This window comes from Calliphora vicina, chromosome 1, assembly GCF_958450345.1.
Source record: "Calliphora vicina chromosome 1, idCalVici1.1, whole genome shotgun sequence".
Classification (NCBI taxonomy): Eukaryota; Metazoa; Arthropoda; class Insecta; order Diptera; family Calliphoridae; genus Calliphora; species Calliphora vicina.
The window spans coordinates 154073290-154099908 of NC_088780.1; positions in this window are offsets into that span (position 1 = coordinate 154073290).

The following is a 26619-nucleotide window of genomic DNA, read 5'->3' on the forward strand; positions in this document are numbered from 1 at the left end:
CGGTATTTCAGGTGTACAGGGTTTAGCAATAACAAATGTGTTTTTTTCAATATTCCACCAATTCTATTATAATAATAATTTACTTACTACAAAATATAAATTATAGTCCCAGGATAATGTTTAGCCATATTTAGGTTTTTAAATCTTTAAAATATGTAGTTCATACATTTAAAAACTTGTTTGTGTTTACTCCAATTTAACATTTGAAATGATTTAAATCCTACACTTTTTAGTTACAGTTTAAACTTAAATTATAATAAAATTTAAAATATTAAAAACTATTAATTAAATCCATAAACTTAGTATAGTATATATTTATTCGCATATGGCAACATATTCTAATATTATTCATTTAAACACATGTAGCAGATACTCATTTTAAAGGTCATCCTCAGAGCAACCAAAAATATGCAATTTCCTATTACAATATAACAATAAATTTCTTACTTAGTTTAGAAAGAATTCTGTTTGGAAATTATACTTTATGACACATATTTTTGCTTATATTCTTTATAAAAGGCATATATTTGCATATGTTTACTATTAAAAGCAAATACAGCATATTGCTAATATTCAATTGTACTTCAGTTTCACTATTGGATTTAATTGTTCAGTTTCGTTCTTATTTAATTTTTTCTAGATGCAAAGATGGAAAATATTAACATATTATTTTCTTTTCATATCTCGAGTTTTGAAATTACATAATGGAAAACTGAAAAATGTTTTTGGAAGGTTTTAGAACCTATTTTTGGTTGCCCTGGTCATCATATTAGTATTCCTTCTTTCTATTGCTGTTTACACTCACATAGAAGTATTGATGCACTAAACTACAGGAGACATACACCAACGGGACAATAAATATATTTTAATATTGACATGCACAAATACAAATGTGCTCGTATGTATAATCAGCAATAAAATTAAGACGATTTTATGAGGGATACGATACACGCTAGCTTTGAAAACAGTTTAAATACCCTCCATTAAGTTTTTGAATTATATTAGAGTTTAGGGGATTAAATCGAGGGGAATCATACAGAAGACAAGAGAAGTAGAGAACAGTGGGAAGAGGAATCTCGTTTTAGAATTATGTACTTAAAAAATGAGTGCTTTTTTCAATTTTTTTGCTTTTATTTGGAAACATTTGTACAATATAAATTTATTCAAAGTATTGGCCATTGTTAGTTATGAACTTTTCCCATTTTTCTGGCTACATATGGGTTCCGAGCCAAAATAACTGCTCATCTTTTGAGGCCAAGAATGAATCAAGCTAATTTCGGATACTCTGTTCTAAGGTGAAGCGTAACCCAGAGAGAGCGTTATGCATCGATCGAAACAAATAGTATTCGAACAGGGCAAGGGTTGTACTATAAGGCGGGTGAGGTAAAACTTCCCAACCACTTCAATCTAAATACTTTTTAACAGGTATTTCAACATGTGACCGAGTGTTGTCATAATGGAATATTACGATTTCATATCTGGCCGCATATCCTTCGGCAATTGCTCGCTTCAAATGAGTCAGTATAGGTTCCATAGCCAGATTTCCGCAGCTCATAATAGATAGGCCTCTTTTGCTCCCATCAAATACAGAGCATTCGATTCGGCTGGTTGGCTGGGCTTCAAGTACATTCTCTTATGCTTCAGGTTATCGTAATGGATCCATTTTTCATCCCAAGTAATGATTCTCTTTTCTTTTATAGCGTTTTATAGGACATGCAAAATCCATAACCAATTTCACTACTTCAAATTGCTGCTTCAGTAGCTTCTAATGATTTTGTATGCTTTTGTTGAATTTGACCACAATCTTCATGGAGAAATGCATCAAATTCTGGGTCTTCAAACTTTTGTGTCTGATCTGGTCGATGAATATTAAAAAAAACGGAACCGGACGACTTTGTAACTCTTGTGATCACCTGAGAACCAACCGCAACATCTGACAAATTTTTATCAGATTTGCCAGTGAATCATGAAAGAGGATTGTACCAAGATATCTTAGTCTAAGCTTCTGTAAAGCAAGGTAGTCACATACAAATGGTTGTCATCTTCCTCCAGACAACTTCTGTAATAGTTGTTATGAGAGTAACCAATCATAGTGCCCAGTAAGTATACCCATGAGAAGCCTAATCGAATACCAACCAAGGATAATGAAAGTCTTCGTACTTTTCTATGTCAAACAGGATATTCAACATGTGTTAATCGTAGACCACCAGATTTCCGTCTCTTGGAAAGAGAGAAACATACAAATCTTCTGTCTCTTGACACATATGTGTCTGCGCAGTCTACTAGACCAAATCAAGGTTCTAAACTAGAACGTAATAATTGGGAAATATCTTCTCGATTGCATTTTTTCACTGGACCAACTTAAACATCATTTTGTCGAGTTAGTATGGATATCAGGACATGAGGGCAAATAAGTCCTTGATGAATGTGCAGCAAACGGGTTGCCCTTACACGGAACTGTGGTTAAAGGATTATTCATATCCCAGTGGTTGAGGTATCGAATATGCATGATGATTTGAGATTTGAAAGAGACGGAAATCTGGTGGTCTACGATTAACACATGTATAATATCCTGTTTGACATAGAAAAGTACGAAGACTTTCATTATCCTTGGTTGGTATTCGATTAGGCTTCTCATGGGTATACTTACTGGGCACTCTGATTGGTTACTCTCATAACAACTATTACAGAAGTTGTCTGGAGGAAGATGACAACCATTTGTATGAGAGAAGCTATTTACTTTTACACTCAATAAATTAGGTACCAAAATTGTTTTATCATTATATCTTTCGATGAGTTTTTTGTCATCTCTATAAACTTTGTGGTAAAGGTTTCTGGCAGATGCTAAGATCTTTAGAGAAAATTCCATTTTCGTCTTTGAACCGACAGTGTAGACTGAGATCTCGTCGTCCTGGTGCAGTTTCCCAGTCATCTCTTGTCGGTATTCTAAAGTCCTATCAAAGTTTGGTATACATAGACTTAGTAGAGATATATGTATTTGATGTCGATATCGATAGGAAACTAGACTGAGGAGTGGAACACATAGAGCCATTATTAGCAAGACAAACAAGTCTAATTTCCTAAGCTCTGGGTACTTTGATCAGAATGAAGAGAAGTGTTGTAATGTCTTAAGCTTGCCATCAGGCAATAGAACCATAGCACAAAATATGTCTTATTACCGCAGAACCCACCAATTCTCCAATGGAATCTTCGATGTAACTCATTTAGAGGTTTTATGCTCCATTCGGAAGGTCCAATTTTGGATCACTCTTTCCTACGGAATTACGCGAGTAATGTTCGCTTCGAAGTCTGGATTCGTATCTGGCTTATCGACGAAGACTTTTTACTGTCTGATTGTGATTTCACACGATCGGCCAGTTGAGAGGTACGCAATTATCTGTTCACCACAATTATTACTCGAATTGGTCTAAGTCTGGTTGATCCCTATGCCGTTTTAAGAGAACTCCAAAGATTGATTGAATTTTTTTTTTAAAAAACAGAAACTGCGAAGCGATTTGCTTGTCTGCAGATACACCCAGAGTCTCTGACGGGAATCGAACCCGCAACCCTCAGAATAAAAGTCCAGCACACTATTGACTAGTCTTTCGGAGCACCCATCACTTCACGTGGGAAGGAACATCGTCAGCATAGCTTGGTATTTACTGAACCCTTCATTAGCTGACACAGCCATTCGGTCTTCTTTAAAGTACCTTCCAATATGTCCTTTTGCAGGCAACATGACGAAAACAATCTCACGTTACCAACTACTTGTCAAACGTATGATACCCTTCATTTCATTAAAACTGTATAAAAAACTGCACTTAAAAAGTTTATTTACTCAATATGGTGAAAAAATTATAAAAGCAGATGGTTTTTACGCAATAAATGCATTAAAAAATATAAAAATAAAAATACAACGATAAAGAACAGGAAGAAGTGACAAGAAAGAAACTTTAAAATGAGAAAAGGACACATATGGAAGTATTTAAATGTGAAAGAGGAGATAAAAATAAAATGAAAACTTAAAGATGGAGAGAAGGACACTTTAAAAATATGGCCCGTATGAGAATAAAGCAAGAAATATCCTTTTACTTCTATAAACACACAACTCATTTCACAGACACGTAAGAAACAACCAAGAAACAAATTCTAAAGCAGGAAGGAAAAAAGGAAGATTAAAAAAAATTTTTACATTTGAATTTAAATAGAAATAGAGATAAATGTCATTTGACAATGATGATGAGGCAATCGTTTTTGTTTCTCCTTAAATTGGTATAATAAAAATGCATAGAAAGAACACACAGAATTCTACATTGTTGCCAATTTGCGACTATTATAATATTATTATTATTGTTTTTATATGTAGTTGTTGTTGTGAAATGAAATTCTTGTAAATTTGTTCTATTGTTGTAATAATGCTTTTCGCTTTTTTAACACTTTTTCTGGCCATTTTCAAATAAAATTCCAATTCGCTGTAAACATGTAATTTGTATGCGTAACTTTTAATTCAATTAAACAATTAAAGAGTTGAGCTAAAAATACGAAATTTAATTAAAACAATAACAACAAATGTTGTAAAGAAAAAATATATAAAAAAAAACAATAAAAACTATTAGAGGAAAAACAACAACAAATAACAATAATATTTAAAACACAGCTAAACTAAAAATGAATAAAACGAAAAAGACCAGCCAGCTGTAGAAGGCAACGTAGAAGAAAAAGTGAGGAATAAATAAATTTAAACCAAAATTGCATTATCAGCAAATTGCTTCTTTTGCTGTTTTTTTCTTTTTTTTGAATAAATAAACAAATAAAACCTATAAAAAATTTAAATCACACGATATTTATCAGTTACAGAAAAAAATGTAAGTGAAGAGGGGGCGCACCACAAGAAAAGCGGTTAGTTGGCGCAATAAAACTTGTGTTAAGCTTTATTGATTGTTAATGAAAATTTTATGAATTTAAGATTGCCATAAAAATGTATAAAATCTATTTAAAGGCAACGGTAATTTGCCAACAGCAATTAAATTTTGCCAAGAAATTATTATATAAAGTGTGAGGAAATCTACAAAATGATGGCTTACGCCTAAGATATTTTAGACAAATATTTGACTAAATGTAGATTTGGTTTACTTTTAAAAATATTGAAAGTTACGTGTGGAAATTGCAATACAAATAAGCATACAATCATTGTTAAAATTATGTCTAAATATCGATAACTTCTGTGAGTTGTTCTAATATAAAATCTGTTTACACTTTACCTTTACCTTACATTTAAAGACTCGAGGATCACTGCGCTATAAGGAATGTAGTCATAGATCGGAAACTCTGCTGTCATATACCTAACTCAGTTGTCAAAAACCTATGTGGTGTGATTATTTTGAGTAATTTTTTGTTTGAGTTTTTTTCTAGTTTCCGGTCAACCAAGTTAATATATGTAGGACTAACTGATCAATATAGCAAACAAAGTTATATCGCTGATACTAAACAAAAAACATCTCTACAACATTTGAGATAATGATCACCGCAGCGAACAAGCAGGTTTCCGACTTAAAAATGCCTGCATAGATCACATGTACAAAATACGGATCATAAGACAACAGTCAGTTGCGTAAGTATCTCCTCTGTACTTATTCTTCATACACTTTGTGATCGTGGAATGTTCTCCTGTGTAAAGTTACACTCGCCATTTATATTTGATTCAAAACATCTTCAATAATGTATGCTGAAGGATGATGTGTCTAAATTGGTTACCGCGTTTGATCATTAAGCATGATATGGCATTTGCGACCTGGGTTCGATTCCCAGCCGCTGCCAATCAACAACATCAGTTTGTGATAGTATTCACAGCGCCCTGTTTCGGCGGTATAGTATTGAAATATCACCGAAGTAAAATAATTAAAGGCTATTGGTTTGAATAATGCTCCTAGTTACTACCAGAGGCGCTGCAAACTGTACTAATAACAAACATAACTCGAAATTAAAGAGTTTTCGAATAAAAAAAGTGTTTCTCCTCCTTTAACCACCTTTCCTTCTACAATCTATCGCCTTTCCATAGAATGTAACACAGGAATTTATTGTCTATATACATGAAGTGATGCATGAAGATTGCGTCAGTGATAGATTTTTCATAACTAATGACGTGATTCAAAGCTGTATTGTATTATCACTGTTCTAAAGAACATTATGAATAAGGCAATCCGTGAGGGAAGAGAAATTTCGTGAAGTTTCCAGAGAAACTACAATTACATGGCGGGAAAGATCACAACAGTGCAGAAAGAAGCAGACAAATCTGATCAACATAACAAACACCCTGGTATTGCCTATAAACTTATAAAATCACAGACGTTTTTCCATAAATGATGGTGTTTACAAATTCAGCTACTGGGCTAGTGATGATGTACTGAAACCAATTAACTCTGGCAAGCTATCATTTAGTCTATTTAATCCCATTTGGCTGTATCCTATATGTTAAGAAGAACCAAAAAAAATAAAAAAATGTTAACTATTGATACGAGCCATTCGGGATATAAACTTGCTGCAAGTTTCTAATAGCTGATGATTGCGGATAGTCCTAAGAATTTTACGGCCTCAAACAATATCCAACAAAGGGCTGAGGAGTGAAAGAAATTCATAAAAATAAATTAACTCTTTATTTTGTTAATCTACGTTTTTTTTATATATTTCTCATTACAAACTTTTAATTAACTTAGTAGCTGTTAAAAGTCACGTCAGATTTAAGCGTGACCTGCCAACTAAATAGTTTCTGTGTAAATTATTTGACAGATGTAAAAACGTGCGAAAATAATGTGTTGAGATTTTAAATTTCTGAAAACCCTTGTACAGTGAATAATTTATTCACTTCAATTATTGGATTTCCTTATGGCGCTAAAATTGATTAAAACAAATACAACTTGGGAGTTGAGAATATCTTATGTGACAGTTTACAATTTGTAATTCAAATATTTTCATTCCATCACTATTGAAATTATTTTTTTTACGGCTCTAATATTTATATTGCTTATTCAGTTACCAGTCTCCTCTACTAGTCTTATGTAAACGTTTTGTGGTATGTATTCAGTCAATATAATTGCCGACAATTTTTAGAAAAAATCCCGATAAAAGAATTCAGAATTCATGCATTTCCCCATCCTCCTTATTCTGCAGTCATCATTGTTTTCGAAAGTCAAAAAGAGTCCTCAGAGAGAGATTCTTAACTCTTTCAAAATGTTATACGACCTATAAAGTGTATGTTTCCTGGATGTAGTAGATGTTTTTAACCACATAAAGCCGGAAGCAATTTTAGTAGTGATCATTTTTTTATGTCATTTCATGTAAGATTCCCATTCTGCAATTTCCACTCTCATTATAGTTTTCAAAAGTCAAAAATATATCTCAGAGAGGGTTTCTAAACAAAAGAAGAAGTAATGTGGAAAATGGAGGCCAATTTTGCAATACTCCTTCTAAATGTTATAGGATCTATAACTTGTATATTTCCTGGATGTAGAAGATGTGTTGAACCACATAAAAAGCCTGAATGAATGAATTATAAAGGTACACTCGCAACGGCAAGCTCATGTTGAAACGTATAGAGAAATCATGAGGCCATTGCAGCAAGTGATATTAAATGAAAGCCTCTTGGATTGTAACACCCCTGTTAGTTAATGTCAAATATCCGGATATATTCTCTGGAGTAAAGGAATATGCTATCGGTTTTTAGCTTTGTGTTACTCCTCAGAAAGCTGATTAGAATAGACAGATGGAGATAATAGTGTCGCTGAGTATTATAGGAGCTAGAAAGTCTAGAGCTACGGAGACAATGTGTAAAATACTGGAATTCCTTCCTTTGCATCTCTTTAGATTGAGACTTTAGACTTTCGACTAATGACTTTTCATAGATAGTCAGGCTATTAGATTGAGAGTATTGAACTACCGAGACAATGTGTAGAATACTGGAATTCCATCCGTTGCATCTCTTCATCAATGAATATACTCTTTAGACTGAGACTTTAAAATTACTTTTCATAGATAGTCAGGCTATTAGATTGAGAGTAATGAGCCGATGTCACAGAAAGCTTGAGGCTATCAGCGAACAACATGCCTTTAAACTGTGTGGGCTGGAGTGGATCCTGATGCAGCTATCGATTGTGGAAATATACTAACTTTTACTTCGTATAAAAGATATTAAGATATAAACTCAAAACGGATTAACCATAGATGGCGTATCTTATGAATGCGGTTATTGTTTTTAATAACATATAAGTCATTTTTTATTCTCACTTAGTTATTGGACATAATACTGTGAACAACAAAGTTTTTTTCGCTTCTAAAATTTCGAAGCTTCATATGCGGGAAGTTTTGCTTTACTTCTTCACCGATTACTCACCACAGCTTATGGTGAATGTGTTCTATAAGGAATTGCTCCAAGAAGATTGTTATAAAACTTAACAAAAACTTGAAAAATCATTGGGAGCTAATCAAGCAGTAATTTCGAAAATTTTGCGTGCAGCTGGATTCTTGCGAAAGCAGGGAAATTGGGTACCATACGAATTGCAGCCGAGAGACACTGAAAGACAATTTTGCATGTGCGAAATCATGCTTGACCGTTATAAAAGAAAATCATTTTTTCGATAACCTCAATCGTAAGTCCGGCCAACAAGCCGAATCGACACCAAAGCCAAAAATCCATGGCGCTAAGGTAATGCTCTGTATTCGGTGGGAATAAAATTGTCCTTTCTATTAAGAGCTGCTGAAATATGGCCAGACCATCACAGGGAATCTGTACCGAATGCAACAGATTCGCTTGAAGCAAGCATTGGCTGAAAAAGCCAGGAAAATCCGGCCAGACATGAATTCGTAATATTCCATCATGACAACGCTCGGTCATATGTTGCAATACCTGTTAAAAAGTATTTGGAATGAAGTGGTTGGGAAGTATTGCCTTATCCACTTCATAGCCCAGACCGTGCCCCGTACTGCTCGAAATCCATATGTTGCCAGAAAGATGGGAAAAATGTTTGTATGAATTTATATGAAAAAACGTGTTTCTTTATAACTCCTGAACTAATCGAGTCTCCATTGAAATTATTTTGCACGAATATAGTAGAGAGTACCATGTTCTTTTTGGATTTTTAACAACGCGATCTTTGATATTTTTTACATTGAAATATATACTTCGAATATTGACCTTTAACCTTTTGGAAGTAAAAAATTTTATTCACACCATTATAACAATATTTTTTGCTTTAAAATGGATTAAAAAATTGCGTTGGTCTTTGAGTAGTATTTTTACATCGGAATGAGTTTCCATTGAGGAGTATATTGGATATATTAGGTATGTGGTAAATTTCATTAAAATCGGAGACGGTAAATCCGACCGCTTTCACATGGATCCTCCCTATACTATTAAATAAATAGTGTTAAAATGTTCTAGCAATTTTCTTTAAGAACAACAAAATAACGATTACAAAAAATATAAAGTATGAAATGTGAATAGTGAATAGTTGGAAAAATATATAGTTATTGCAATTAATAACTACATATTGTAAACAATAGTTTGTAGCTTTTCCAATCAATAGATACATGCACATTGGAAAACTTAGATCATCAGGTGGCTACTACAAACAAGTAACGATGTATTTGAAAAAAACTATATTTCCCTCAAATACATCAAAACTTGATAGAGCACAGAAACAGCTACAACTACTAGCAAAACAAGAACGAGTACCATCATCCAGAATAAAACTAATAAAGTGTACTGGAACTTGAGTACACATACATATCAATACATGCAGTAGGGTGGCCCGTTTCTCTGGAGCAAAATGATAGTTTAGTTTGTTTGAGGAGTAAATTTCTCAAAATGGATCAAAGTATGAAAAGGTCCTTTTTAAAGGTTTCTATGTTTTGTATCATATTTTTCGCAAAGGAAACAAATGAAATATTGGTATCATGTGAGAGATATTCGTAAGTCCAAAATTATGCAAAGTTTTATAATTTATGGCAAATTAAATTTTAACATTAGAATTATTTATTGTAATTTGTTCAAATTAAAACACTACGTATTATTTTCGAAAAACTTGAAATTTTCGACAAAAATTACAAAAATTCCTTTTTCAAGCTTGGACCCAGCTCGCCAAATATTGGCGCCAGGACAAACATTTTAAGAAATGGTCTCCTCATACAAAGGGTTTCACCCTAATCTATATACATCACTTCACACATACCTGCACAACAAATCAAACAAATTCTCTATATACCTACAACAAAAATCCATTCTTTGTATATGCACTTCTACTTACATACAAATGTACATACATATATACAACAGATAAATTCTATATAATAAAAGTATATAGAATTTATTTACTGAGATGTAGATACAAAATACGAATAAACAAACAAAACTATATTACGAGCGAGCACCAGAAGAAAAGAAAGAAGAAAAAACTGATTATAATTCAAGTAGAGAACAAACATATGGAAGAGGAATTAAGGGAGATGCGTTCAAGCGATGCAACTACATATAGTCCAGGGACGCAAGGGAAACAAAGTGCAAAATGGAAAAGAGGAACGCAAATGTGAAAAGTGAAAAGCGACATTCACGTTCTGTTTGGGACACAATTGACTACCAGAGAGAGAGAAAATGAGACACACGGCCAAGTGAAGAAGGAGATGTATGTATGGATGGATGAGCTAGAGGAAGTGCAGAAGGAGAAGTGAATTTGTTGGAAGCTGGTTGAGGAAGGTTGATTTGCTGCTGCTGCTTGCGATGATGGTGTGCAATCTGAAACAAGTTGCAGGCGGAAAAGAGAGCAGCAGCCGCAAGGAGATGGAAAATAAATATACACACATTTAATGAATGCTTGTATCGTGGCTGCTGATTACAGTGCCTACACACATACTAATATTAAATAGTAGCAGCAGCAGCAACAACAGTAAACACCACTAACGAAACGTAAGAACGAAGAAACGAACGAAAAGCGAACTACAAACGAACGAACTAACGAAACAAACCAAACCAATATTACATAACATCCTTGAACTTGAGCTGTGTTTTGGGTCGGTCGGTCTCTCGGTTGGTAGGTCTTCTTTTCTACAGCAACAACTGCAACAACAAAATAAAAATCACACATAACTGAATACAATTTCACAGTACAGAACACAAAACAGCAAGAACAAAAACAACAAAACACTTCACTACAATTTATATGACTGAGTCAGGGATGGCAAATAAAAAATGTATTCGATAGCAAAATAATACAGCACAAAATGATTTTTAAACCAAGGAATTGCAATTGTGAATTATCTCTGATGTTTCAAGCTTTTCTAAACAGCTTGTCCGATCGGTATAAAATTTGACTACAAATGCTCTAGGGGCGGAGCTATGGGGGCTCGAAGTAGGGTACCTTCGATATGTAAAATTTTTAAACACATGCCATTTTTTGTTTCCCATCCGATTTCAAAGTTTTTTATATTTTATACTCGACTAGGTCTTACGTGTGCTATTTATCTCTTATAATTTCGAGTTAAAGGCATTAAAATTTTACAATAATTTTGTCCGCTTTTTTAAAATTATAGGGCGTCTTTTGGACCAAATGGAGTTTTTTTGTTAGCTAGACAAATAAATTACCAAATATACAAAAGATTTCAGATCAATATATATTATGGATCCAAAAATAAACAATTTTCAATTTAAATATTAAAAAATAGTAGATTTTTGCTGTTTTTTTGGGCGAGAAGGTGACTTAAATCTTTTTTTATTAAAGAAAATATAACAATTTTATGTTTTTCTGTAAGGTATCTTTACGAAGAACATTTTGATTTGAGCCGAATAGTAAGAGAGCTATATTCGTCTGTGTCGAATCTTATACATATACCCTTCAACAAATTATACTTTAAAATAAAAATTTTAGATATTTTATAAGTAAACAATTTTTTGAAAAAAAAATGTTTGGATTTTTTTTTAATTTTAAAATTATTTTTTTAGTTTTTTCAATTTTTTTTAATATTTAGCGAAAAAAAACTTCGGGTTAAAAAATATTTTTTCCGATTTTGACCCATTTTAGGTCCAACTTACTATGGTCTTATATACATTTCAACAGACAGACAGACGGACATGACTTAATCGGATCCGCTATCTATAAGGATCCAGAATATACATATATACTTTATAGGGACGGAAAATTATATTGTGAAAATTACAAAACTGAACTTATATATACCCTTCTCACGAAGGTGAAGGGTATAAACATGTCTTATTTTTCGAATATGTCGCCCCTACGCTCTTCGGAATTTGACCTATTATTTATCAAAATTTCAACATTGGGCCACATGTTCTAAAATCCCAAAGCTGGGATCAGAAAACGGAAAATATTGACCCAATACCCACCTTAAAGTATACCAATCTGCTCGGATCACTTTACGATTAAGCTTAGTCCGTCCGTCTTGTAATCAAACTACAGGTCGCAATTTCAAAGATAATTCGTATAGTAACACTAGTTTACAAGGTTTTTACTCATGAATTGAAACATATGGGGATTTGTGTAATTAGGTCTTCTAACTTCGGAAAAAAAGGACGTCAAACTTTTGAGATATTTATTAAAAACGAAACATATAAAAATTTTCATTAAATTAGGACAAAAAAAATTAAAAGTGAAGTGTTTTAGTCCTCTTTTTATAATTATTTTCATTTGTCTCCCTCACGACACTCCAACAGTAGTCTGCTAGCATATTCTGATCCCAAAAACCTTGATAATTCCTCTCGAAAAGCTTCAAATCATGATGGAAACGCTCTCTATGTTCGTCACTCATGTGTCCGTGGTTTTCCGGGAAAAAATCCACATGAGAATGTAAAAAGTGAATATTTTCACCCATCAGTTCAAAATTATGTAATAAATTCGCAACAATATCTCTGTAATTTTGACTCTTCTTATTCCCCAAAAATTCTTGAACAACAAGTTTAAAAGAATTCCATGCTGCTTTTTCAACATCGGTTAATAGACACTCAAATTTGGTATCACCCAAAAATTTTCTTATTTGAGGACCCATAAATATCCCTTCTTTTAATTTAGCATCAGAAAGACTCGGGAACACGCTGCATAAATATTGAAATGCTGGTTTTGTCTTATCTAAAGCTTTTACGAACATTTTCATTAAACCTAATTTAATGTGGAGTGGCGGCAAAACTATTTTTTGTGGGTCAACCAAACTGACATTTTTAATGTTCATTTTACCTGGAATATATTCACTACAATTTGTTCAAATCGAATGAGGGACCCACTTTTTATCCTGATTTGACACAAGGAATCCAAAATAATGTAAATAAGCATTTTGCAGTGTTTGTGTTATAGGAAAACTTCGATTTAACTGAAAGATTTTTGTATTCAATAGCGATTTATTAACTTTTATCTACAAAAAAGATGTACTTTTAAACAGTATTTATTTTTTCCCGTTAATTTTTTTTGGAATTTGTCAAAAAAAAAATACAACTCTGAAAGTATCTAGTAGCTTCGCCAGAGTGTTGAGTACCCAAAAACTATGTAAATACCTAATTACCACAATTCGGTACACTACAGTAGTACTCAGGGCTGGTGAAAAATAAAAACCCATATATCTCAAAATTTTGACGTATAAGTGAGAAACAAAAAATGGTCAATTAGCTAGCGTCCCTAGCTCTTCTCAAAAATATAAGTTTCATTCCATGAGCAAACAAAAATGTTTGGTTTGTAAACTAGTGTAATTGATAATTTTGTAAAAGCTTTTTAATTGTCACAAGACAGCCTATTAACCCGGTATTGCCCAGAACTTTTTTTGTATTTTGGCGTTCTGGGCACGAAAATGAGGTCGATTTTTTAATAAATTGTTTAGTTTTTCTGGAAAACGTGAAAAACTAGCGTTACCATATGGTAATCCTGGGTCGCCTAGGGTACAGGTTTTTTTCGAATAAAAAAAACAGTATTTGTGGATATGCTTTAAAGAAAACGCTATTTTTGAGATTAAACAAGTTTATTGAAATTAAAAATAGAAGAAAGAAAATAATTTTTGTGAAAAGAAGGAAAAACAAACATTTGTGAAATTATGTAAATCATGGTTTGGTATGGTAACTTGCAAACCCCTTTACGCAAAGCCCAACGTTGATTTTACACATGCTATTCTTCCGTTCTTCATTTCCTTAGAATAACTCTGTGCCATGCCATGGACATTTTCACCAAAGCAAGTAGATAACATGCAGACAACACTATTATCTTCCCACTTCACCAAACGAATACCTGTGCTTTTCATCTTAATCGATTCAGAATAACTTCTTTCCATCGACTTCAAAGTTTTTTATGTGCTAGTTGACAGCTTGCTGAAATGCGATTTTCGGGAATTGTTCCCGTAGCATTATATCCGCATGATTTAAAATAAGCCACCAAAGGCAAAGGTAGCAATTTCAATTCGTCGGAGAAATAATCATCAATCATGCCGCGTATTTTGCAAATTTGGCTTCATATTCACCATTGGAGCGAGGATTCTTTCCCCAGCGAATTTCGAAGTTCACCAGATAGCCCGATGGAGTGCAAAGAGAGCATACTTTATATCCAATAATTTAAGTGGTCTGTAAGAGGACGCAATTTCCCTATTTTATCGATATTTCCGCCCTCTTTCGAAGGGGCCTTGGAATTATCTTTGAAGTGAAGACACTGCAAAATCTCTTGAGAACGATTCTGACGCATGGTGCTACTTACAAGTTAGTTGCGAATGACTTCATCCTGATTCCTCAAATTCCTAAAATTGGTTTCCATCTATAGAAAGTTATATGTAAATGGCATGCCAACTGCAGTTGGTAAATCTTCAGCTTCATGAAGCTCTTGAATATAATCAAGCATTTGTTGTAATAACAAACCCCTAAAGACCGCAAAATTTATGAAATAACAACAAAATATTAATAAATATACACGAAATTTGCAAAACAGCACAGAAATTCATATGAAACTCGAAAAATTAAACCTGTACCCTATGCGACCCACGATTACCATATGGTAACGCCTTGAAAAAAATAAAAAAAAAAACAGTACAAGGAAAAAAATTTTCTAAATAAATTAAATCACGTTTCATAGTTTATTTCATTAGGTACTAACCAAAATAGTTTTTATTAAAAAGCGTTGAAAAATTATTACTTAAAATGAGTACTTACCGAAGTGCCATGTCTTATAAATGAAAATTTGAACTTTTTTGTTTGTGACCACAATTGAAGGTGCTATAACTTCGGTAACCTAACTCAGAATAACAAAAATACACTTGTTTGGCAAGCAACGAATGTTTTATATTAACTTGAATGACTTTCGTTTACTTTTGTTATTCCTCATTAGATTAAAACGTGAAAATATAACTTCATATTTTGCTTTACCATATGGTAACCGTGAGTTATTTCGGGTTAAATTTGGTTAGAATCGATCCATTTTTTTACCACAAATAAGTCATGTCACCAAATTTTGTAACGATCGGTCCATAGCAAGTCATATCTCCTATATAAGGTCCACTTCCAAAAATCACTTTAACGAGTATAGATTTCTTAATAATGTTGGCATTGAAATAAAATTAAACACAAATAACGTTCATGTATACGGAAGACATGCCATGCCAGTATTTTCATTATGAAATATTATCAAAAAGAGTAAAATCGTATTAACTTTTCCATCCCTGGAGTGAGTATTTGTTAGTAAGTGTGTATGTGATTTAATTTATGGGTGTTTGTATGTGTGTGTGTGAATTGTTGTTGTCAAATTATTGTTGTGCACAGTGTTGCCAGACAAAGTTTACCTTATGTCCCCAATCTGAAAGTCGATATCCCCAAAAAATCCCCATTTCAAAATTTAAATCCCCAATTTTGTCACCATAAAAAAATTAAATTATTTTGTTAATACTAAATTTTACTATGTTGAGTTTAACAAACTAAAGTTGCAATCTGGTATAATAACATACGACAAGCATTTTTTCATCTATTTTCCTCATTGTCAGTTTTCAAAATGTTGATTCATCGATTTGGGAACAAGTTGTTTGGAAGATGTCATTTTACTTTGAAACCTGCCAAAGAATTCTTGATCTTTATCCGATTTTTGTATGAATTAGTTTTTATAACTCCTTGAGAAATCAAGAGCTTTATAATATTCGATTTTTTATTCCAGAAAAAGAAAGTATATTTTGTAAAAAATGGACAAAATAAACCATAATTTCACCGCATCGGAAGTGGAATCCATTTAAGTATAATTTAAAAAAAGCACTGAAAAACTCATTGTCGTATTAAAATATAACTTAAAGATAACACTCTGCTACAAAATAAAACTTTTTGTCAGAACTTGAAAAGCGACCCAATGGTGGTTGTAGGCCTAGGTGAGGGAATACTAAAACCGTTTTCAAAGATTTTGAAACTTCCTCAAAATTTTGAGTTATTTTGAAAAAACTGTTTTAAGTAGTACTTTAGTACCTCTAACTCACACATTTTGCATATTTTTTTCGTCGTTTTTCAAATTTAACAAAGTTATTTTAATTTTTTTCTATGAAAACCTATTTTTTACACAGTGTTTTAAAGACAATAGAATATATAGAAATAAACATTACTTGTCGAAATCGGTTTATATTTGCAAAAGTTATGAAACTTTTTCGAAAAAAGTTCCAAAGAAGGGTATATTGAGTTAGAGCTGATGTTTGCAACGTGCAAAAATATTGTCCCAATACCCACCTTAAAGTATACCAATATGTTCTGGATCACTTTCTTAGTCGATTTTGCGATGTCCGTCCGTCCATGTAAACCTTGTAATCAAACTACAGGTCGCAATTTCAAAGATAATTTGATACAAGCTCTTGTATTGCCCCAAGGACGAAACCTATTGAATTTGATTAGAATGGGTACATCATTTCTCATAGCCCCCATACGATTGCCCTATCTGAAAATAGTTAAGCTATCATAAATATCTTAGTTATATAGATATAAAAAACAAATTCAGCAAAAATAAGTTTTATATATGCCGAACCTGCCTCACCAAATTTACCATATAATGCCCACTTCCGAAGATCATTTTAATGACTATAGATTTCTTAAAAATATTTCAAACTCAAATAAAATTAAACACAAATAGTTTTCATATACATATACAGAAGACATGTTAAGAACTAAATTTTCTTTATACATTGCAATAAAAATGTATATCGTTGCACTGGTATAAGCTTTCATATCAAAATAAGTATTGAAATGCTATTAAAACCAAATTTTGTTTTTTTTTTAGATATTCTTAACAAAAACAATACTTATAACTTACAAATGTATCAAAAGATGCACGGTATTTTAAAACGAAATCAGATTTCTTTCCAAACCCGTTGAAAAATATAAAGTCGGATAAAAACTGACTAAAGCTGGCCCACACGGAATGATTTGTTCGCATGATTTGTGATTTTTATCGCGCACATCCCCATTAACAAGTAACAAGATGTCGAACACGAACAAATCATAATCACAAATCAACCGTGTGTGGCCAGCTTAAGTTACAGGTCTACGATAAGTTGACGAACATCATTGAAAACTTTTTTTTTAGAATAAATTCTGAATTTGAGGATGTTTCTGAAATTTTTTGAAATTTTTTTCACTTTCGAACAGTGTAATTAACATTTAAATACGAAGTCAAAAATTGGCTCCTAGAGAATGATTCAGCTTTCTGTGTTTAGCAAGAATTTAAAACAATTTAATATCTCTGAACTTTTGATGAAATCCTTTTTTAATTTTTTTTATTATCAAAGTAGTGTCCTGGAAACGAAAAATCTAAAATTTTTGTGTTTTTCATCAAATTCTGAAGAAATGAAAGAAATAAAATATGATTATTTAAACAAAATATAAAACCAAATAGATTAGAAATTGAAATGTTTGTCAATAAATATCTCTTCTGCTTTATTACTAGGCCAAGACTCTACATTGTGAATACCGCTAATGTCTAAAAATGTAAAATCCCCAAAATTGGATGTAAATCCCCAAAATTTGTTAAAATCCCCAAATCCCTCCCCACGAAATTCTGTCCCCAAAAAAATCTTGAAATCCCCAAATTGGGGACAAATCCCCACATCTGGCTACACTGGTTGTGCATACAACAACACACTGCACAATAGAATGAATGTAGTTTTATATTTTTTTTTTTTTTGTAGAAAAAGCCAACCAACCACATTAGTAGCCTTTTTATAAATGTTTGCCTATGTATTAATGTGTTTTTTGTATGTGTGAGTGCTTATATTAATACTAAAAGTACAAGTCCAACCATTTATCCCACCATCCAGAGTCAGTAGTTTTAAGGAATTTTTTCAAATTCTAGATGATCAATTAGTAGGATGAAAACTATTGATAAATACTGCGTGTAATTTTTTGAGTCATGGAAATATAACCATATACAGACAGCACTACGTGATAAAAAACCAAAAAAAGAAATACCCGTGTCTCCGAGTTTTGCCCAAAGTCATGCCCTTTTTTTATGGACCCCAAAGATTTGGGGCCTCGGTATAATTTTTTCGAAAAAAAATAGATTACTTTCTCAGACTCTTATCTTGCAAACAGTTCGGAATTTTCTAAATTTATTTCGAATTTTTTAAAGTTTTTTTTTGCGATTTTGATCTTGAAGATGAAGTTTTTTGATTTTATATGTTCAAAACCGAACAAAATGTGTCAATTTATCCCTTTCTAGGTCAACGCCATCTTAAAGTAGCATGTTTCTTTCATGCAATGGGTTATAACTATATGCGGTATGATTCGCATGATTCATCCAAAAAATCTACTAAAAAGTCTCATAGGGACTTCTGAACTTTGACAGTTGGTCGCAGCCATATTGTTGAAGCTACATCTGTCGAATTGGCTGTCATTTATTGCGTTTGTTTTGAAAAATCACCATGGAAGGATATAGCATTGAACAACATGTGCAAATTATAAAATTGTTTAATCAAAATGGGTATTCCGTTCGGACAATGTTCCGAGTGCTTGCCAATTTCTGGATAAATAGATACGTCAACAAACCAAAATTGTCGAATTTGGGACGATATCAAGCCACATGAGACCCAATAGCATCCAACGGATTTTAGACTAGCGGGGTCATGGGTCCATATTTCTTTGAAGACGACGTTTGCCAGGCCATCACTGTTAATGGCGAGCTCTATAGGTCGATTATTACCCACGACTGCCCTCAAAGTCAACATCGTTTTCAACGTGCGGGAGATGGTTTGTGCTGTTCAGAAGTGATGATTTTGAAGATTTTTTTGGCCAGCCTAAAAAGTTTTAAGACCAAAAATTGGAGGCATTACTCCATGAAGATTATTGTAAAATTCCAACAAGAGCTTGCAAATTCATTGTGAGCTACTCAAGCGGCAATTTTAAAACGTTTGCGAGCAGCTGGATTCATCCAAAAGCAGAATTGAGTACCATACGAATTGAAGAAGAGAGACCTTGAAAGACAAGTTTGCATGTGCGAAATGATGTTTGAAAGCTATAAAAGAAAATAATTTTTGCGATAAAAAATAGATCGATTACGATAACCCGAAGCGTAAGAGATCGTACGTGAAGCCCGACGAACCAGCCGAATCGACACCAAAGCCAACTGATTCGTTTGAAGCGAGAACAGAATATGTGGCCAGACATGAAACTGTAATATTCCATCATGACACACTCTGCCACATGTTGCAATACCTTTTAAAAACTATTTATAATGAAGTGGTTGGGTAGTCCAGACCCTACCCCGTCCGACTACTATATGTTTCGATCGAAGCAAAATGCTTCGATAACTTTGGCATTGAGTATCCGATATTGGCTTGAAAAAGCAAACAAAAGCCAATATCCAAATTCTGGAGAATTTGTGTAGCCATGAAAAACTTGTATACCAATTCAGAAGAGTAAGGTTCAAACATTCAGTTTTTTTATCGAAATTGTTCGTTTCGCGACCATTAGGGTTCCTACGCGGGAAAAATTTCCGGAAATTACCGGAATATTTTTTTTGCTAATTTTCGGAAAAGTTTTCTTATAAAAGCTACAACATTCAGATTCGTTTCGATGGTCAACTTTGTTGCTATTTGAAATATTCCATTCCAATATATCCATAGATTTTTTCGGTTCTAGCAACATTTAGTATTAAAAAATTCCCGGGAATTCAAGGGAATGAAACGAATTTTTAATTTCCTCCCGGGAATGAAAAAAGTCCGGGAAATTAGGAACCCTAGCCCCATTAATAACTTGTAAAATTACAATGACAGCGAAAAATGTTTAAATTCTTTCAAGGTCTTGTAATTTAGAGCCAACTAGCCGTGTTTGTTTGCCTACCTCACCCGTCCGTCCGTATGCCTGGGCAGTTAGATATTCTGATGGGGCTTTAAAATAATTCATTTCAAACAAACAAACTGACAGACGGATGGACTGAGTGACTGTCATAACAAAAGTCACACAGCCATATGAACGAACATATAAACCGGCTGTTTGGCTGACTGTTGGTTGGTTGGTTGTTCTGTTCTGTTCTCTACGATTTGTTTGAATGAATAGAAATGAACGGAGAAATGGAATGGAAGAATGGATGGATGGATAGATAGATGACTTACTACTACCACTACTTGCCAGTGTTCGTTAAGTTGATGACTTTTCTGTTGTTGGTTGGTTGGTTCGTTGTATGATTTTCATTCGAGAATAATTCTATATTATAGATAGACTCAACTAGAGTGCAGTGTAGAGTAGTAGTATTTTGGGTTTGCTGGATGTTTGCCATATTCCTAGTTGCCATTGAAAGCTCAACGAGCAAACTGTAAGCACAACAAACGCAATTCTCAAGAAATAAACACAAAAACAAAATTCTTAAATGTTTAACCATATCAGAGTGTAACTTACCAACACAATATTATAATTTTTTAAAAATTTATATAAAAAAAAATATTTAAATGTTACAGAAAAACACAGTTGTTTTTTTTAAATAATATTTTTTGAAAAAAGGAAATGTGTTGCAAATACTTGTAAAAATATAATAAAAAAATGACATCAACTATTTTATTTAATTTAAACAAATTAATCAGCAATGATGGCATAAAAGTTTAAATACAAATTAGTGAGAATTTTTCTATAAACAACAACAATAAATAAATAATGACAAAATTAAACAAAAAAAAAAGAATATATAAAATAAATAATAAATCCCCACAACTAATTAAATGCCAAACAAAAATGTGTTTAAGTGATGTTGAATTGTAGATTGGATTTTAAACAAACAAAAAAAAACAAAACAAAAATACTTGCAACAATGTTCTCTAGCTATCTAAACTTGTATATTATTTCTAAATACTTATTCTATAATTATTCTATATTTTATATTTTTAAATTAACAAAATAACAACAAGCTTAAATTTTATATACGTAAATCAATTATGTATATAAAATTAAATATGTCAATTGAAAAAATCAAAATCAAATCTAAAATTTATTTTAGATTTCCTCCTGTCACAACAACCATCTAACTATTGTACTACAAACACCTTTATCTCCTACACTCAACAACGTCATCGCCAACATCAGAACGCTTTAAAAGCAACTCATCAACAAATTCATGTTCAAGGTAAATTAATAGTTAATTGTATTTTAATTAAACAAACAAACTTTGGATTTTTATTATTGCAATTTGAAATTGATTTGAAATCAACTTAATACTCCTAGTATTCACTTAAACATCTTAACAATTTAACAAATCACTTGGGTTTTTTTTTCATTCAAGTGTTGGAGTATTTCCCCAACAGCTTTTAATTATGATTTAATGAATTGTTTTTGGTAAAATGATCAGAAGGCAATTTAGTAAGAGTTTCTGAATTTTGTAATAGTATTTCCTATAGTTAATTCTTTGATTGACATGTTGGAAATATTAACTACAAATGGGCGTGATGAAATAAGAAACACATAAAAATTGATTGTGAAAAGCGTTAGTATGTAAAACTGTCCTACATCATGGAAACAAGATCACTTTTCCAATGAAATTTTGGAAATTTGCTTATAAAATGATCATAGCATATATAAAATAGGGTTAAATACCAACTGAACCGATAAACCATAAACTAGTGTTTTTATCCCGCGAATTTCCGGTACAAATTTCCCGGGAATTTTGTTAATTTTTCACTACCCGATTTCATGGATTATTAGTCGGGAATACCGGGAATTAAAAACTAACGAAAATACAAAGAAAACCAGTTGAAACTCTATTTTTGTTCACCAAAAAACCCTGAAATGTTTCTTTACAGTTTTTTGCTTATATCTCGGCAAGACCGCTTATTATTATTTATTTGGGGTTTATCGTATGGAAATTCAAAAAGAAATTTCATTATTTATAGAATTTATTATACCTTCGTCAGAAGGGTATTTGTCATTCCGTTTGTAATTTCCACAATATAATTTTCCGACCCTATAAAGTATATATATTCTGGATCCTTATAGATAGCAGAGTCGATTAAGCCATGTCCGCCTGTCTGCTTGTCTGTCTGTCTGTCTGTCTGTTGAAATCAATTTTCTGAAGTCCCCAGATATCTTCGGGATCCAAATCTTCAATAATTCTGTCAGACATGCTTTCGAAAAGTTTGACCTACAACGGGTTAAAATCGGAAAAAAAATTTTTTAACCCGAATTTTTTTTCAATCAAAAAAAAATTAAAAACTAAAAATTTAAATAACAATTCGAAAAAAATTATTTTACAAAAAATTAAAAAAAATATTTGGAAAAAAAATTTTGTTTACCTAAAAATATTTAAAATTTGTATTTTGAAGTATAATTTGATAAAGGGTATATAAGATTCGGCACAGCCGAATATAGCTCTCTTACTTGTTTCTTATTGAATCATTCTAATTTCTTCAAATATCTTCTTAAAATCCATAACAAAATAGCTTCAAAAATGTATTAAATGATTAAATTTTTCTTCAATTCAAATCAATTACAAAAAGGCTTAAGACATTTTTTTTTCAATTAATTTTGTAAATGGTAAAATCAAAACTGAATCAAAAAAAATTTAACTATATTTGAATTAACAAAAATTTAATCATTCAAAGTTTGAATATACTATATTCTGTTATTAATTAACTTCAATGGCTTTTGAATGAATCTTAAAAATTAAATATTAGAAATGGATTTATGAAATGATAGGATGATAGGCTGATTCGAAGCCGAATTAATCCCGGGTACCCGGGAATGTAGAACAAAATTTCCGGTAATTAAAAAAGGTCGGGAAATTAAAAACCCTACATACAACATTTGAAACTATGCAGTCAGTTAGTGTTCGATATTGTTGAAATAAAATACGTACATTTTTGGCTTTAAATAAGACAAACATTGAATTTTTCATTACACGCAGAACGAAGTAACCTAAGCATACATATTTTATTTAGGAGTTAATAGGTCAAAAGATTTGCTGATTTAATCCAAATGAAATGGACATAATATATTCAGCCTTATAGTGTAAGGCGTTGCCGATTTACAACATCGCAGTTTAGTACTAGATGTTCTCCTTAATCTAGTACGAAAATGTCTATTATTTAATCATATTAAATGGAATGTTTAAAAAATCAGGGAAAACTTAGAGTTTGGCTTGGCTTTATGTAAACTGTATTGCTCGATCTTCAGAATAATGAGGGGAATAATAACACGGTGCTACGATGGAAAAAAAAATTGGAAAACGACTTAGCGTGTGTTATATAGGTCTTGCTGAGTACATTACTAATTGTGTCTAAAAATTTCAAAAACACCCTCAAATTCAGAAGTTATTCTAAAACCACCGTTTTCGGTGATGTTCGTCAACTTATCGACCTGTAACTCAGTCAGTTTTTGTCCGACTTTAAATTTTTTAACAGCTTTGGAAAGAAACACTATTACGCTTTAAAATGACGTGCATTTTTTGTTACCGTTTGAAGCCATAAGTATTGTTTATGTTAAGAATATCTAAAAGAAAAACAAAATTTCTCAACTTTTTTGATTTTAGTCGCTTTTCGTTGCTTATTTTGATATAAAAGCTTTTATAAATGTATACCAATGAAAAAAGGAAATTTAGTTCTTAACAAAACATCGTTTTAATTATTCAAATCGGATGAAAATTGGAAAAGTTATTGAACTTTTCATTACCACATTTTTTAGTGTTTTCTCCCCCAGCGCATATGAATAAACAAAAAAACAAAAAACTATAAAAAAAAAATAACTTTTGGAAATATAAGCCGATTTTAACAAATAGTATCTCATTTTGGTTACTCAACAATATAGTGTAAACCACAAAGTTTTGTTTTCCCCCTTCGAAAATAATTTAAAAAAAATGTGCCGCTGAAGCTCACCGAAGCTTGTGTTCCATCAGTTTCAACGTGGTAGTGATAGTTTGTGAGGTTCAGAAGTGGTGATTTTGACACGGAAGTCAAATATCCCCAAAAAAAAATTTGAAGACCAAGAATCGGCATTACTCCATTAAGATTTTTGTCAAACTCATCCAAAAGCAGGGGAATTGTGTACCATACGAATTGAAGCCGGGATACCTTGAAAAACGATTTTGTATGTTCATTTTTACACCGAATCATTACTTGCGATTTAAAATGAATCCATTACGATAACCTGAAGAGTAAGAGAGCTTATATGAAGACCGGCCAACTAGCCGAATCGACACCAAAGCCAAATACCCATGGCGCTAAGTTAATGCATTGTATTTGGTGGGACCAAAAGACACCTTTTCCAGACCATCAAAGGGAACATGTACCGAACACAATAGATTCGTTTAAAGAGAGCATTGGCCGAAAAACGCATAGAATATGCGGCCAGACATGAATCTGTATTATTAAAAGTATTTAGAATGTAGTGGTTGGGAAGTTTTGCACGAAATTGTTTTCAACAGACGGACGGACGGACATAGCTAGTTCGCCTTAGAATTTTATGAGAACCCAGAATATATATACTTTAATAGATGTTGTTTAAAGGTTAGCTACCGATTCGAAACGGTTAAATGGTAACGCTAATTTGAATTATTTCGCTAACGCTTACTTAGTGGTAACGGTATTTTGGTTTATTTCGGTAACGGTAGCTTAGCGGAAACGGTTTTTGCTCTTATTTCATCAATTATAACTCTAATTTCGATCTGTTATAATTGATTAATAAAACTCACCAATTTTAAATTCTCTATATTTCAATAAAATCAAAAATTTGTATTTTAATTTAAAATTATTTACAGAATATAGGTAACGGTATTTACGATTTTATGTGTAACAATAATTGCAGTAATTTCTGCAACGGTAATAAAGCTGAAATGGTATTTTTAGCGGTAACGGTAGCCAACTTTGTATTTTGGTAATATGTATACTCAGAAAATAGAAGTACGTACGATTTATATAAGACTAATCCCGGAATTTCAACAAATATATATCTATCAGTGCTTAGTTACATATGGGCAATTCCATGTCATCGCACGTGACATTTGTACGCCTATAAAGTGGAATAGATTTTACAAAAATAAGAGTATGTGAAAAATAATTTCGTATTTATGTTCCATTCAGATGATACTATATTTAGAACAAAAATAATAAGTTCTTTCCCAAAATTGCTGTCCAAAATATCGAGCGAAATAAGGGTATTTCGTACGTGACAATCCCTCATATTATTAAAATAAAAAATTAAATATAGTCATTTTACTTCCTTATTTTTGTTCTTAAAATGTTGTGATAAGCTCTCAATACTTTCACATACTAACATTTTATTTAGTGTTTTCTCCTATTTAAATTGTCTTGAAAAAAAATTCAAGGGTTTTTGGTTTTCAGTTCGTGGAATTCATTCTCGTGGAATTACCCATATGGAAAAAAAGTCAAAAAAGTTTTTGATCTTGCCAAAATCAAAAATTGTATATCTTGAGTTACAAAACATTTATTTTGATAGATATCAAACTCGCATCTCACTAAGCGACCAAATAGGTCTTCAAGGAAAATATCTAAGCTTTCTTTTAAGAAAAAAGGGCCCATTTGGAAAAAAAAAGTCAAAAAAGTTTTTGATTTCGGAAAAAAATATTTAATTTTTTTTTTTTTTGTTAAATAGTTTTTTTTGAAAGATTGAAGAAATAGCTATCTATAAGTTACATGGATGAAAAAAAAAACATATTTGGCCAAAATGTCAAATTTTGTTAAAAAATTGTATCGAATTACTTCCATTAGTTCTAACCTTGGTGCAAATTTCATTCATCGGAAGACATCGATTTTAAAAATTGGTTCACTTGACATGAAATGCCCCTACATGTATGTATAGTGAACCAATTAGTTTGAAGCTTTGTTACCAAATATAAAGAACAAATGAAAATCCAAAAATTTAATTTTCTTGTCCTGAGTTTCTTGATAACTTATGGCTATTTCCAACAGACATGTCTGCTGTCAGTTTTACTTAATAAGAAAACTTGGATCAATGTTTATGTAATAATAATAATAAAAAATATACAATTTTAATAAATATTTTCCAAGAAAAACTAAAAATTCTTTCTAAAAAAACTATATATATTACTTTTTAAAAAAAGTAAAAAAGAAAAAAAAAACTGCATCCATACAAGACACTAGCTATGCTTGCGTCAAGTGAATTTTCGTTGGGGATGTACGAGA